At 33.0% G+C, this 15,341-nt stretch overlaps 1 long non-coding RNA gene across 2 annotated transcripts; it reads left to right on the plus strand.

The window, feature by feature from the left end:
- The first annotated feature begins 355 nt into the window (after positions 1–355).
- LOC142358274 (uncharacterized) lies at positions 356–11,882 on the plus strand. 2 transcript variants are annotated; one of them, XR_012761788.1, is made up of 4 exons: positions 356–605; positions 1,222–1,516; positions 9,259–9,299; positions 11,468–11,882. It is a non-coding gene; the product is annotated as an uncharacterized LOC142358274 (long non-coding RNA). The 2 variants fall into 2 exon arrangements; XR_012761787.1 differs by lacking the exons at positions 356–605; positions 1,222–1,516; positions 9,259–9,299 and adding an exon at positions 9,306–9,760.
- Positions 11,883–15,341: the final 3,459 nt, after the last annotated feature.

The raw sequence follows: 15,341 nt of genomic DNA on the forward strand, positions 1-15,341 counted from the left end.
ACTTTTGAAATTGTACTTTCTCAGTCAAGTAATCCAGAATGAAATTTTTGTCATTCTATAGACAAAGACATCATGCTTTGTATAATGTTCCAGAAAGTAGTATTATTTATAATCATTCTGTCGACAGTATAATTAAACTTACCAGCGTGATAACAAAAGAGCATTTTTGATCATTTCTGCACAGCGAAACTATTTTTAGCCAACTGTTCACGAAAATAGTTTTTTTGTTATTCTGTCGACAGTGTAATATCATTATGTATAGCCGAGTTTTCATCAGTTCAAATTTGTATCATTCTTTTGACACAGCAACTATACTTTACCGAGCAAGTGTTCACGAAAAGAGATTCTTTTCATGTTGTTCTGTCGACAGTTTAATTAAAAGCCTCATGCTTCGTTTTATAGTCAAAGAATTGTCATAACTGCCACTAATTACAAAAAGAAGTAGGCGATTATGAAGAGATTATAAATAGAAAAAATCAGACTGTATAATGCACAAAACCATTTTTTATTACTTTTTATAAAATCGTTAAGTTTTTAAAAGATTCTCTGAGTCAAAATCAGTTTTATTCAAACTTTTCACTTTCTTCAGTTGAGACGCACTTCGAGTTGAAATTTTGACTTATGAAAGACAAACAATTCATTGATCTCTGATAAATTTAGACGAAGTCATATTTTTCTGAGAATTATGACACCCTTTAAAACTGGTCACTATTTATTGCACCGATCTTAGTTAACTTCAAATACAAATTACAAAACTGAAGGAGTTTTTTTGACTCGCAGAGCAAGGAAACTTTTATCAGATATATAAGAACAGGGATACTTATTGAGACAATTACTGTTAGTAAAAAACACCCTAGTTTTGTCACCACAATTGCTTAGTTTAGTTTAGCTACACTTTTCAATACATTTATGCAAACACTGCCTTATAATATGCCATAACAAGAAAACTAAATTATTGATGATTGAATAATGATTTGGGAGTTATATATATATATATATATATATATATATATATATATATATATATATATATATATATATATATATGTATGTTTTAATTATCCCTGGAGCAAAAGAAAAGAAAACACCGCTGCTTATAAGAATTCATTCGACCTTCTATTTAAACATATAGCCCTAAACAACCATAACAATTGCCATAGTCATATGCCCTAAACACCATCAAAATCTTAAGTCATGTTGATAAGTCAAAGTATCATCTAGAAAAGCATATAAATCTTAACCAACATGAGTGGCTCTAAAGTGTCAGTGAAATGCGTAACTGAAGAGGGCACGTTCAAGCAAACGGTGGAAACCGTAACAGACGACGATGGACGAAGATTTACGAGTGAGACGTTGAAAGTTAAACAGGGTGATACCACAATCAAATTGCAATCAGTGGAGCAACGCGACACAGGGAAGAAAGCATTGGGGGTATAATGACAGTGGCTGACATGGAAGCTGCCCGTCAAAAGAACCTGTAACATGACTGTGAGAATCCACAACCTTGACTTTCACTGTAAATAAAATGTTTCACGCCTGTCACGTGAGGACAAATGCACATGTCAATTGGCATTTTAGCATCTCTTACAATTGATAACTATCTTAAATTATCTGAATTAACTTGTTTGTTATCACTCTTTCTTCTAATCAAAAGCCATCTTTTATTCCGTTCTTGCATATAAGATTCAATAGCACGGGAAGACCAAATCAAATAAACCATAAGAGAAATATATCAATTTGTTCAAGGAATGTTTATTGTTGTGCTACAACCAACTGAAAAATCAATGCTTGACTTTTGTCCGAACTAACTCAAAACTAAGATCCAAGTGCCCGCAACTTTCTTAAGCAACAAATATTTGGTTCATTTATATCCAAAGAGTAGAATTATGTGATTGAACCTCAGTATTACTTGCATATTTTTGTTGACCTCAAAATTGAAGTTACAAAAAAACATCCTTTCCACAAACTGTTTTCTCGAACAAAAGCCTCCCCACGAACCTCTATTCTGAAAGCCATTTCAATGGTTCTTTGAGTTCGTTCAGCAGGGATAGGGTGCACCTCTAAAAAACATTGTGCAGCACATAAACGTAAACAGAAAAGTGGGCAAGCAAAGAAAAGACAAAGGCAAAGACAAAGAAAAGGCAAAGCAAAGATTTTTTACCAACAAAACCAAGTTTTTGGAGAACAGATAATACGACATCAGACATTTTTTAAAGTTCCAGACGCCACCCATGAGGAGGAGTTTTCCAAAACAACGGTTCCATGCGTTACCATTGTTGACCCCTAAGGTTTCAGAAGTAAACTCCGAAGTCCTACCCCAAAGTTTGACAAAATCTCATTTTTTTTTGTAAAATTTGGCCCCAATTGTTTCGGACTGCTTTTTTACGTTATATGTCTAAACAGTTGTTTTCCCTGGAGATACAACAACTCATAACTTTGGTTTTCAACCCAGTATTGGCCAAAACATACCTTTTTAATATCAAATAAACAGCATCAGAAGCTTCAGTTTTGAAAACCTACAATAATTTTAGTGTTTTTTTTTCAATTCAGCTTCTAATGAACACTCTATGTACTCGTGAGTTTTTATTTTTTTCGATGCAATTGTTAGAAGTTGATAAAGAAACGAAATTTTTTGAATAGCGGTTTCGAAAACGAGAAACCCCTAAACAGTTTCTCTTAAAATAAACTGTTTTTCCTCAACCAATTTTTCAGATACATATTGTATTGAAAAATTAAAAACTTAAAAAATTAAAAAAAGAAGAACTGACTTAAAAATATAAAGAAATGAAAACTCGGTTAAAATAACAGGACAAAATTTTTCTCGTCTGTGCTTCGGAAATTCTCGAAAACTGCAGGTAGCGTCTCCATTAATTTTGTGCACCTGAAAAAGCAAAAATACTTTGTGTTGTTTAATTAGATTTGCAAAGAAAATAAGACGCTAGAAGCTAAAAAACCAAAAACTGATTTTTAAATGCAGGAGACTCGAAAATTCTAAAGGTATTGGATTTTTCAGAACTGGAAAAAGTTATCTGAAATTGTTATCAATTGAGTAAAAATGCTACCATACAAATGCTACAAAACTGCAGAGGGCGAATTATCGAGGTATCTCTTAATGATTTTTCACCGATTTTCATCACAATTAATTATTGAAGCTTTTTCCATAGCTTTTCATTCACGCCACCCAGTTTAGTGGGCACAAAACTTTTACGACACCCAGGGGCAGTTGCTATTTATTACAAAGTAAAATGCTCTAAAACAACTTATAAACTGTTATTTAGGGCATAAAAACAATGGAGGGAACCAAATAGACCCCATTTTTCTGATCTGTTCTCCGAAACTTTTCGACTTTCACCATGGAAACTTTTTAAATCTTGACTGAATGCTATTACTTTTTCAATTAGAAAGTTATTCAATTACTTTGATAAGCGTTTTTTAAAACAAATTTTGATCGTCAAGTCATACCAAACAATGTTCTTAACGCCTGGTACTACAAACTTGATACCGGTTCAAAATTTACGAGCATCCTATTTGCAAACCGAAAATTAGATACTTTAAGTGGGTCAAAATCTAAACCTACAATGTAAAAAATGGTGTCAGGACAATTTACCCAATTCCATTTTAACCAATGCCATTATACCAAATGCCATTTTACCCAACCTGCAAATTTACCCAATGCCATTTTACCTAATGCCAACTTACTCAATTTAACCCATTGCTAAATTAACAAGAACGACTATTTAGCCGACTATAAAATAAATTGTCCGTGGGACTTGATATGAAACTATCACAACCGAACGTGGGATTAGCCAATTATATAACTAAATGGCCTGTGGGACTTGATATAAAACTATCACAACTGAACATGGGATTATATTGTCCACAAATATTTTAAATCATCCTTCTAATAGCGACTGCTAATGTCCAATCGGATAATTGAACAAAAAGATCAAAGAGCATTGGGTAAGTTGGTATTGGGAAAATGGCATTGGGTAAAATGGCATTGGGTAAAATGACAGGTTGGGTAAATTGGCGTAAGGTAAAATGGCATTGGGTAAAATGGAATTGGGTAAATTGTCATGTAACCGTAAAAAATAACGCCATTCATCGCTGGCATCGTCTTTATCTTAATTGCTTTCCAAGTTACTCTCATGGCTACCATTATCAGCGTACCTTTAAATAACAAAAATATGGGTATTTGATCTATGACTACTCAAGAAATTCTGTTCTGTTGCTGAGAGTTTTCTATTGTCCGATTGCATTGATAAAACCAATTTTATACATTTTCTCCAATCCGGTAATTAAAATGCGTTTGCTGAATTTACTCATAGCAATTTACTGCTGCCGCCAATGTTGCTGTTTTTTTTATATTAATCAACTAATTTTTCTATCAATTTGTCGTCCGCACTGCTGGATTGAGCAAGCAGTGGTTTTCCGAAATATTTAATTCTTTCCAATTGTTTTACTCAATATATCGATCAATGTGTTTAATTGATCTTGGCATCAACTGAATATCAATATTTAGACTGCGTCATAGTAATAGACTTTCTAATTTTAGTAGGGGGTCCAAATGTTGATTATAAACGCACGGCTAAACAACTAGTTAAACCAGAGGTAAAGTATTCACTCTTTTCAAGGGTCGAGCTGAGGTCTTTTCATAACAATTGAAGATAGAGCACGGTCTTTTGATGAGTCGAGGATCGTATTTTTGGGATTTTCAATAGTTATTATTTCTATACTTCATTTTGTGGATGTATAGGAATCTAAGAGCACCACCAAACTAGCAATACAACAATTGCAGGCCAAAATCATAACAGTTGAAAATTTGCCACAATAATCCTAAGAAAAATTGAATTCCTTTTATTATGTTGTCGCAAGTACGACATATTGGGAACTTGTTCGGCTGAATGGAACTAGTTAGCAAAACTCTAACAATTGCCATTTCCTCAGCATGTGTCGACATTGTTATAATTTAGTCGATTTGATTCTAAAATGCATTTTTTTTAAACAAAAACAAAATTTACGATGGCACAAATTTCAATAATCACAAACATTTTTTATCAAATTGAACACCCAAACCCACTGACTACGTTATATGCCCTAGCCAATTTTCAATGTGCAATTACAATTTTGGGGGTCTAGCTGGAACACTTTTTGTCGAGCATCAGATTTTGTTCGAGCTAAAGCCCAGAGTCCAAAACTTGGGTCGAGCTTAAGTCCGGCATCATTAATTTGGTCGACTTAAAATCAAATTGAACGCTTACTTTGATCTAAAGTCTTTTCATGGGCTGTTTGAGTGGAGTATGGTCTTTTAATGCCACTTTTCGGTTGAGCATTGTACTTAAACTTAACGGTATAACTAAACAATTTTAAGGAGTGTCATCCCATGGCAGCAGAAAAGTCCCATGTTTTCTTAAACCCACTTGAAAAAAAAATTGGATCTTTTCCATTTGTGCCCCCCCACCCACAGTACGCCATGCGCCCCCCTCCCAGTTAAATTTTCCAGTTAACCTCTGCCTGTAATATATTTGAACAAAAATTTTGAAAATCAAAAACTTAAATTGCCGTTTACAAATTTAGCGTTAGAAGGAAATTAAAAAATTATCGACAACTCACAGATCCCAGAGAGAACCCCTGCAGACTCGTGAATTGAGTTTTTGCTTTAGCTGACTTCTAAAATTTATTGAAACAGAAACTCTGGCTGGTTGTTTCAATTCGATACGAATTTCAATCACTTTTTTGCTGGATCAGTCGTGGTCCTATTAATTGCGATAATAATACATAAGATGTTACATTTTATTCGCTCAAGCTGAGAAGCTAAAACCACAATCTAAAACCAGAATGAACAAAAACAGTCATAAAAAAAGACCGAAAGAAATCGTAAACAAGTTGCCACCAACGACATTAATGGCCACTATTTGCTATTGTGAAAGTGTTTAGTAACATTATAACTCACTTCAAAATGAACACTCGCAACAAAGGCGATGTATAAAAACTTCGAACATTTTAATACTGTAATTTAGAATATGCGGGTTTACGTAATCTTCTCAATTCAATTTAAACCGTAGTCGTTTAAAATGTTAACAGCAAAGTTTCAGTTAGTCTTAAAAACGACGCAATGAATAATTAAATAGTTTGTTCTATTGATTCAAACTATTTAATTATTCATTGCGTCGTTTTTAAGACTAACTGAAACAGTCAGAAGACCTTAAGATATCTTGAAAAACCAAGCAAGAAAATGAAAGAGAATTAAAATACGTGCGCCATTTGAACATACAACTGACTTATAGTTGTATTAAATTTCCTATCGGTAGATTTGTTTCACATGTGTGACAATGGCACAGGAGTACAAAGAATTGTTCTAAAACAAAATATTGTGGTATAAAAAATCACTGCATTTAACATCTATGTTAATCAAATTCTTAGGGTCGCAATGAATGTTAGTAGCGCTGAAAATGGTTATTTTGTTCAATGGACGTTCTTCTGAGAAAATACCATAATTTGTCAATAGGTTCAAAAGGATCTCAAACTTGTACATTTTTAGCTAGACTGTTCATATTGAAATTATGGTTAGTTGCGAGCTCAGTATTATTTTGTTGACAGCATAAGTAAATTTAGCCGAGTATTCAAGAAAGCATCCTTCAATCTTTTCTCTTGAAAGTGTATCTATTTTAGTCAAGTGAACTCAAAAAGTATTTCCAATATTTTGTACACAGGTAAATTATGCGTAGTTTAATTTTTAAGAAAAAGCTTTTCATCGTTTTGATCGTTTTGTCGACAATATAATTCAACTTTATGTAGTGTTCACAAATGCAAGTTTTGATCATTTTTGGACTCTGCAATTATTTTCGTGTCCACGAAAGTAGTTTTTTCTTCTTTTTCGGCTGTGACTTTATATAGCCGTGTCAAGGGCAGCGAAGTTTATCATTCTTTTGACATTGTGACTATGATTCACAGGTAGACATGAAACGAGTTTCATTTTAAATTATTCTGTCTGCAGTTTGAATGAAATCCTCGTGATGTATTGCAACAAAAAAAATCTGCCAAAAACCCAGCTAATTATACAACAAAAGTATGCAGTCAATTTGGAAGAGATAAAATTAGATGAAAAATAAGACTACAAAGTACACAAAACAGTTTTATCAACATTTAAACAATTTTAAAGTTTGAAAAGGAATGCTTTAATCAGAGTGTTAAAAATTTTCAAAATTTTGGATTTTTCCGTTCGTGCCCCCAGTTTAGTGGGAGCATATTATTTGCACCCCCGAGACGCACGTGCATTATTTTTACATAGTGATTCGCTATGTAATGGAACGTGCTCTGTAACTGGTGGGCGCATAACGTTCTGGGGGCACAAACGGAAAAGATCCAAAATTTTTCACAACTTCATTTGAAAGCATTTCTTTTCGAATTTTTGACTTTCTGGGCTTAAATAAAAAATAATTTAGAAGTAATGATAGCTTTTTGATGTTAATCCACTAAGCCTTTCCACAAAAGGTTCAGAAAAATTCCTCCAAACTCATTTACCTTTGGTTGCTGGTTATGATAACAATTGATTTATTTTTATACTGTTATGAAACCGTTATGATCGTATATCTAAGAACAAGGCTTCAAATGAAACCAAATATTGATTAATGTTTAAACATCTCTCAAACTTATGTAGGACCTTCTGCCAATGAAAGCAAAATTTTAACATTTTTAACAACTTCACGAAAAAAGCCTTGGTTTTTAATAATATTGATTGATTGCCTATTTTTGCCTGCATAGTTGCACTTCAAGACAATAAAAGACATTTTATTACCAATTAGCGTCAGCTGATTTGCATGAGTTGAATTTAGTATATATGACTGTGAGAAGTTATGTTTTCTTCTCGACCATTATACCTTAAAGGTTGAACATAAAAACATTTTGCTGTCTCAACTAAAACAATAAGCAAATATAGAGGAAATTTTGCTGGTGGATATGAATGAACGCAGTTTTTGCATTTTTTGTCGTCAGAGCTTAGTTTTGCTTCATTGTAAAATCCTTTAAAGCATCGGCTGCCTTATTTTCCAAATTTTGTGAAATTACAAGGATAGAAAATTGATGATGACAGACCCGGAAGCTCGGAGTCAAACAGGTCGTTTAGGGCAAATAACGAGAACATTCTTGCCCAAAATTCATGGCATATTCTTTTATAAAATAACAGCAATGTATTGAAAAAATCTTCTTAAATCACGTTAAAAAGTCAAAGTGTCATCTAAAAATTATAGCTGTAGCGGCTGCTCTCCTGTCAAAAACAAGAAAAACTTTACAACGCGGCTAAAAATCTGTCAGAATAATAAGTTTTTGCTGTTAACTTTCCGAACTGTATTACCTGCTATGCTGTAGATCACCGAGGTTTCAGTTGATACTCAATTAGTCCCAATAAATAATCGTCCAGCTTTGCTCTCTCTCAACAACATCTCTCAAATACAAAATTAGTTTTAAGTTAAACAATCAGTTTTTGTTGAGTTTTGTTAATAACTCAGACAATAATCCAAATCAGAGAAATCCCGAATCAAGAAATTTCTTTAACAAACGTAAACCAAAAATTTCTTTGGACTTCTGGCCTCAACTTATCAAATCAAAAAATTTTTCAGTTGATTTTAATAACGCTAACATGAAATTAGCCTAGGCTTGGCTAAAGCCAGCAGGAGCAACTTGCTCTGTGCTCTGCACAAAGTTTCTCTCACTTAGGAACCTTGTTCCTCAGAATAAAAACTGAGATTATCAAAGTTAATTATATGCTCAACAGTTCAAATTTGAATTCAATTGTACAATCAGAAATCACATAAAATGATTTACAGAAACAAGACACGGTAAAATTTATTTTAACGCTTGAGGAACTATGCTTCAATAAGCACCGTACGTAAGTTTAAAAAGACAAAATTAACGAGTTTCAACCGATAACAACCAACTGATATAGCTGCTTGTTGCATATATAACAGCCAGCTAATCTTTCCGTGAAAACTAAATAATGTTTTCCATAACGTAGATTTCTTCTCATTTTTTCATAATGAACAGGCTTTACAAATGGTGGCGCAACCCCACTAAATGATTTTTTTCTTTCACTAAAGTTGCCGGTTTTTAAATGAGCACCATAAATTTTACAAGCCATGATTATGCACTTTTACAAAAACGTATCACAAAGAGTTCAGTCGCCGGATTAGGTATGAATCCTTTATTGTTTACGAAAGACGCTTCGGAGATCATTCTGTCGACAGTGTTGTTATGTTTCAGCGAATGTTTGCAGAAGGACTTTTCATCATTCTGGCGACAGTGTAATTATGCTTCGCCAAGTCTCCACAAAAAGCAGATTTTTTAATCTGTCAACAATATTTTACTTCAGCAAGTGTTCACAATTTTTTGTCGTTGTGACCACGTTCGCCGAGAACTGAATAAATCTGGTTTTTCTCATTTTCAACCACGTTTTTATCACTGTTATCATATTTAACCACGTGTTCACGAAGGCAGTATTCAACATTCTGTCGACAGTGTATTTAAACAAAACTTCGTAATGTAACCCGAATAAGAGCTATTAATAGTAAAAACTATACAACAGAAAGTGTGTAGTCAGAAAAACAGAAAAGATAAATATAGAAATTAAGAGTTAATTTTACGCAATGAACAATGAACTTTCTAGTTTTTTTTGAAAATTTTTCATTTAAAACATTCAAAATAACCATTTAAACATTTGCTCTAAACTTCAAAAGTCATTGGATTAAATTTTTAACTTCGTTCGGTAGAGACAAATTTTAACTGAAACTTTGACTTGTAAATTTTTTAGTTTTACATTTGAAAAGGACCAAAATAGAACCGAGAATTCAAGTAGTGCACAGCACTAATTTGAACTTAGATTGAAACAATTGAATGTAATAAAATTATCTGAGCATCTCAAAAGTTCAAAAAATTCCGAAAACGTCCTTGTAAAATTATCTGCACATTAAACTCGATCGCCAAATTAATTGAACTATTTAATTGAATCGAACCATCATCAGGTATGACAACAATTACACAATGAGTTTCAATGAAAATCATTAAAGGCTTCAATTAAGGTGAGAAATAATTTTTGTATCGCTTTATGGGTTGGAATCAGATAACACTGTTTTGTAAAGTCATAGGATTTGACTCAGCCAGTTCACCAGTCACTTTTGGAAATTTTACTCTTTGTTTTACTCTTTGTTCTGACATTTTAGAGAAGTTTTGAGAGAAATTTCATCTTTACCTGTTTTGTTGCAGTTGGAGATAATGGTTGAATGTCAAATCATGAGGGAATTGATGCTGATTTTTTTCGACCACTTTAGTGTAAACATTCTTATTGGCAACAAGACGACCAATATTTCATCAATTTCTTCAAATTAAAACTGTGTCGAACGCTCGATGGAAATCTTTGTCTGTCAATTAAAATAATTGAGAAAAGATTGAATGCGTGTTTAGATTACCATTAGCTTTAGGTTACTGTACTATTTATAGACAGTAAATGTTTTGAACTTTACCACTTTTAATTAGAATTCTTTTTGAGAACATCGTTTGTGCATGTCTCCACTTGCAAGTTGCACGGTTAATTGTTATTAACTCAAGAGGTTTTTTTCAGTTTTTAGAGATCTGTAAAAAAATGAAACATTTTAAAAGTTAGTGGCACAACTTGCCAAATATGAAATTGAGTTTTTTGAAAAAAAAAAGCTGGAGATGATCCCCTAAAATATACTCATCGATCGACTTACAACGAGGAGTCAATGTCTGATGATCCTTGTGTGACTAATATGAAATCTTTCAAATCATAAATCATCTAATTTCATTACAAATTGTTTTTGCTCTATTACCTTCAATGATGGCAAATGTGGCTTCATTTGCTCCTAATGTAATTCGTTACTTGATTTTACAAAACGGTGCATTTTTTAAACTGATGGTTGAGTGTTCTATGAGTGCTAAGAATTCATACAAATCGTATTTGACAGTATGATTACAAAAAAAAGTTCCTCGAAGAATTAAGGCTTTGAATTTTTTTGTCATCTGTAGCTCAAGGCAAAGGCATAGCAATTGAAAATTTTTTGGTAGTGTTTTTGTTTTTTATCTTGATTCGCAAGAGTACTTAAAAGCATGCAAATCATATGTTACGTAAAACTTGTATGATGGTGACACAGTTTGAAAATACTCATATATTCGTAAAAGAAAAACTGATTCGGTTATCAATTACAAAAGAACTTTCGCTGTCTCAGCTTGAGCAGCACGCAACAATATCTTTTTTTCTGATGTGAAATCATATTTTTGCTTCATTGTGCAATCCTTTAAAGAATAGGTGGCCTTGAATTTTTTTTTCAAAATATGCTGCTCAGAAAAAAAACAGTGCTGTTCAGAATTCATTGACCCCTCTATATGAACATTGATATTAAACATAAAAAACGTAAATTTCTACAGTCAAGTTAAAAAGTCAAAGTGTCATATAAAGACGGATACAACTCTAAATTAAGATGAGCACTTCAACGTCATTCTCAATAACAACTCCAGATGGCAAAATTAAGAAAAAGGTGGAAAACAAAACAGACGACAAAGGAAGTTCTACGACTGAGACGGTATCAGTTAAACAAGGTGGAACCAAATACAAGGTGAAACAATCATACGAAGGAAACCCAAAAAAAGTATTCGAATTGGAGTATAATAATGACAGTGACTGACATCAACAAAGCTGCCCAGACTACAGAAACTACTACAGGACTTTGAGAATCTATTTTCCTGCCCTTTGGTGTAAATAAAACAATTGCAGGTTTATCACGTGAAGACATATTGCACATATTTTATGGTATCACAGATTCAATTATAATTGATGTCTATCTTAGATGTTTTAATTTAACTTTTTAATTCTCTCTCTTTTAATCAATAGCCCTCTTGATTTCCGTTCTCGCATATTTTCCATTTCATGCAGTACGAATAAAAAATATCACCAATGAATGGACTACTTCAAGGACTCCAAAAAATTTTGATTGAAATTCAGCATTATATTTGAATGTTGATATTACTCAAGTAAAATCTCCAATTTCTCTGCTATAATGTTAGTTATCATACCAAGATCATAGAACAGAAATTTTTCGAGGACTTTTATGGCTCACAATTGGTTCGTTCAACCCCAGGCCGAGGTTTTTACAAAAAAATAGCGGGAAAAAGTGTGTAAATAGTGAAAAAATAAAAAAATTATGGTAAGTGTGGTAAGTATGTTTGGTCAACACAGGTATAGCTAATTCGGTTTACTATGAACTAACATTAGGACCCAGCGTGCCTGACTAATAAAGTCCACCCTTAGGTCCATTTTACCGCTTTAGTTCTTCAAAACGGTAAACAGGGTGAAACCAAATACAAGGTCAAAAAATCATTCGAAGAAAAGCCAAAAAAGTATTCGAATTGGAGTATAATGGTGACAGTGACTGACATCAACAAAACGGCCCGGACTACAGGAGCTATAACGGCACTGTACAAAGAACAGGACAGTGTAGGATATGGCGAATAAAGGAACGATCGGTGATGCGCAACTCCTCTTTGGTTGCACGATCATAGAAAAATATATCTTGATACTAACGGAGTTAAACTAATTTTGGTTCCGGCCCCTCAGGAGGAGGGGGGGGGGGAGGAAATACATACTCGAATGGGTTTTTTTTGTTCAGTCAACTTTGACCGATCGATATATTCATCGTAGAGAGTTGTGAGTGGTATCATGAAAAAGCCCGTCCAGCGTAGAATATGGAATTAATTAAGCAGATATTTTTTGAATTTCGTTTTCTAGAGCGAGCTATTGTGGTTTAAATTAATTGAATATTAGACCGATTTGCATTATTTTCATTCACATTTTCCGGAATTTTTGCAATTTTCGACAATTTTGCAAAAAATATGTAAAAACTGTTAACAATAGCACTGTTGATCTTATTTTTAAAGAAAAAAAAACTATTGTTGACTATTTTGATTTAATTTTTTGGCTAAATATTTCATAATTTAAACTTTTTACTTAAAAATTGCCCAAAAAAGCTTCTTTAGTCCACTTTGATTAAGTTTGCCGGAAGTACATACCCAAAAAACGATCAACACAGTTTTGTAAACTACAATGGGAGCTAATCTTTTTTTTCCACTTCCATTGAGAGTAGACTGGAATTAAAATTTTGCCGTTTTTGGCCAACTTTACTCTATGATTATCAAGACGCAGCATTTATGCTTGATCTTTTTACTGAGAAGGTCTGGCTCTCAATCAACGGTTGTAGATTACATAGATGACTTCTGCGTCACGTTCGCAAATATCATTATCTATAGATTCTGTCGATGGTTCAGTAATGCTTTGCGGAGTGTTCAAAAATCTTTTTGTTTCATTTATACATAAATCCAACAGGAAGTTTTTACCGACTTTTAAAAATGCATACTTTTGATCATTTTGTCGAAAGTGTAACTATTTTTAGCCACAAGTTCTCAATAAATATATGTACAACATTCTGTCGACAGTGTAGTTAAACTAAGTGTTCATAAAAACAGATACTATTCCGGTGACAGTTTAATTATGGTTTATGCGTGTTCAAATTTTTTGTTCATTCTGTCTTCTGTCGACAGTCTCATATTGGCTTTGCATTGTAACCGGAAAAAAAGCTATAAATGGCTATATACCGAGGTATGCTGCTAATTTAGAGCTGATAAAATAGAAACTGAATAATACAAAAAACAGTTTTTGGACTTTTTGTCATTCATTCATAAAGTTGTGCACAGTAATGTTGCTTCTGAGCTTCAATAATCATTTGACTCAGCTTTTTATTTATTTTAGTTGAGATAAGGTTGTACTTTGACAATCTTGAAAAATTAATAACAGTCTGACAATCTTGAAACTTTCTGACAATCTTGAAACTTAATAACAGTCACTCAAAACAAATCCTTTAAAACTATGTATACTTGATTACCAAAAAATGAGTTAAAAACGAAACAATATCGAATCATCATCACATATACTGCCCAGTAAACTTCGGGTTTCCATTAAATTAAAATTAAGGTTACAAAAATTTTTCTTTGATTTTTGGCAGCTTGTTTGGTTTGAATTGAGATAAAGTTTTCGCCAAGTTTGCTGTTTTTGTAAAGTCTTCAATTCTCATTTAGTCAAGTCCTCAAAATATATGTAATTGACGGTTTTCTATGTACAAATTTTTTCTGTTGAGAAAGAGAAATTCTTAGTTGTTGCAAAAGGAGAAATCTAACTCACACTTAACTCAAAACGCTAATTTTTTTTAAAAGCTTGAAATTCTCAGTTATTTATGACGAGAAGCTGATCCAGCAAACTTCGAGGTAATCTTTTGAATCAACTTTTTAACCAATTTTTTTCCAAAAACATTGAAGTGGTCGTAGTTATTACTGTAGACATTTGCTCCTTTATTTGAAATAATTGGCAAATATATTGTGGCAGTCAATTTCGTGCTGTCTTTAAAAGAGTCGCATTAAAGAAATTAAGTTATCTTATGTTGAGAGATTGTATCGATTGCAGAAGCGATTGCTTGACACGTTTTTATATCATTTTGTGGTTTTTCAGAGTTAAACTTCTACAAAACAACAATTTGCAAAGTTCCATCTGTTACCTTAACCAACATCAGAAAATTTAGCACTAAAAGCTGCTCTTTTATTAGAGATGTGAATTGCAAAAAAATGTTTTTGAAAAAATAAAGGCCGTTTTTGTGCCAATGGTTGCTTAATTTAGCTTCACCACGAGCTTTCAATTCTGGAATGCATGGGTTGCTTTATTTCAAAAAAGCTGAAACTATAAGAGCCCTCACGTTGTTGTTGCTACACCCCTAAATTGGAGCCCAAGAAGCAAAACAAAAACAAGAAAACCGCTGCTGCTCAGAGTTTAAATTTATTGATGACAGCCAGAGGCTAAACAAAATACAATGAAATTCTTTAGCTGCTTTTGAAAAGTCAAATTATCTGATCTTTTCTGCTAGCCCCCCACTCAGTTTTGCACCCCCCATTTACACATGTTTAAACATACTGTTAAAAGTAAGTAAGCTTATGCATGAACATATATGAACAATATGCATTCATTGGAAGCTAGCACAGCTATGGTTCAAAAGCGCTACGTATTGCTACGGAAATTTGTTGTCTATAACGTAAGCATCATTAAAAATTTCTGTATAATATCGGTTATGGTGTAATTGCCTAAAATAAGGGCTCGATTTTTTAAATTTTTCTAGGAAACTATTCTAAAAGTGCCTTCAATCTACCAAGACACTCATGTTTCAATGAAATACAAATTTTGCTCTTACAATTCGTGAAAAATTAGATTTTTTTTTGGGGGGGGGGGGGGTGGTAAA

This window comes from Convolutriloba macropyga, unplaced genomic scaffold, assembly GCF_964194025.1.
Source record: "Convolutriloba macropyga unplaced genomic scaffold, txConMacr16.3 SCAFFOLD_2149, whole genome shotgun sequence".
NCBI lineage: Eukaryota > Metazoa > Xenacoelomorpha > Acoela > Convolutidae > Convolutriloba > Convolutriloba macropyga.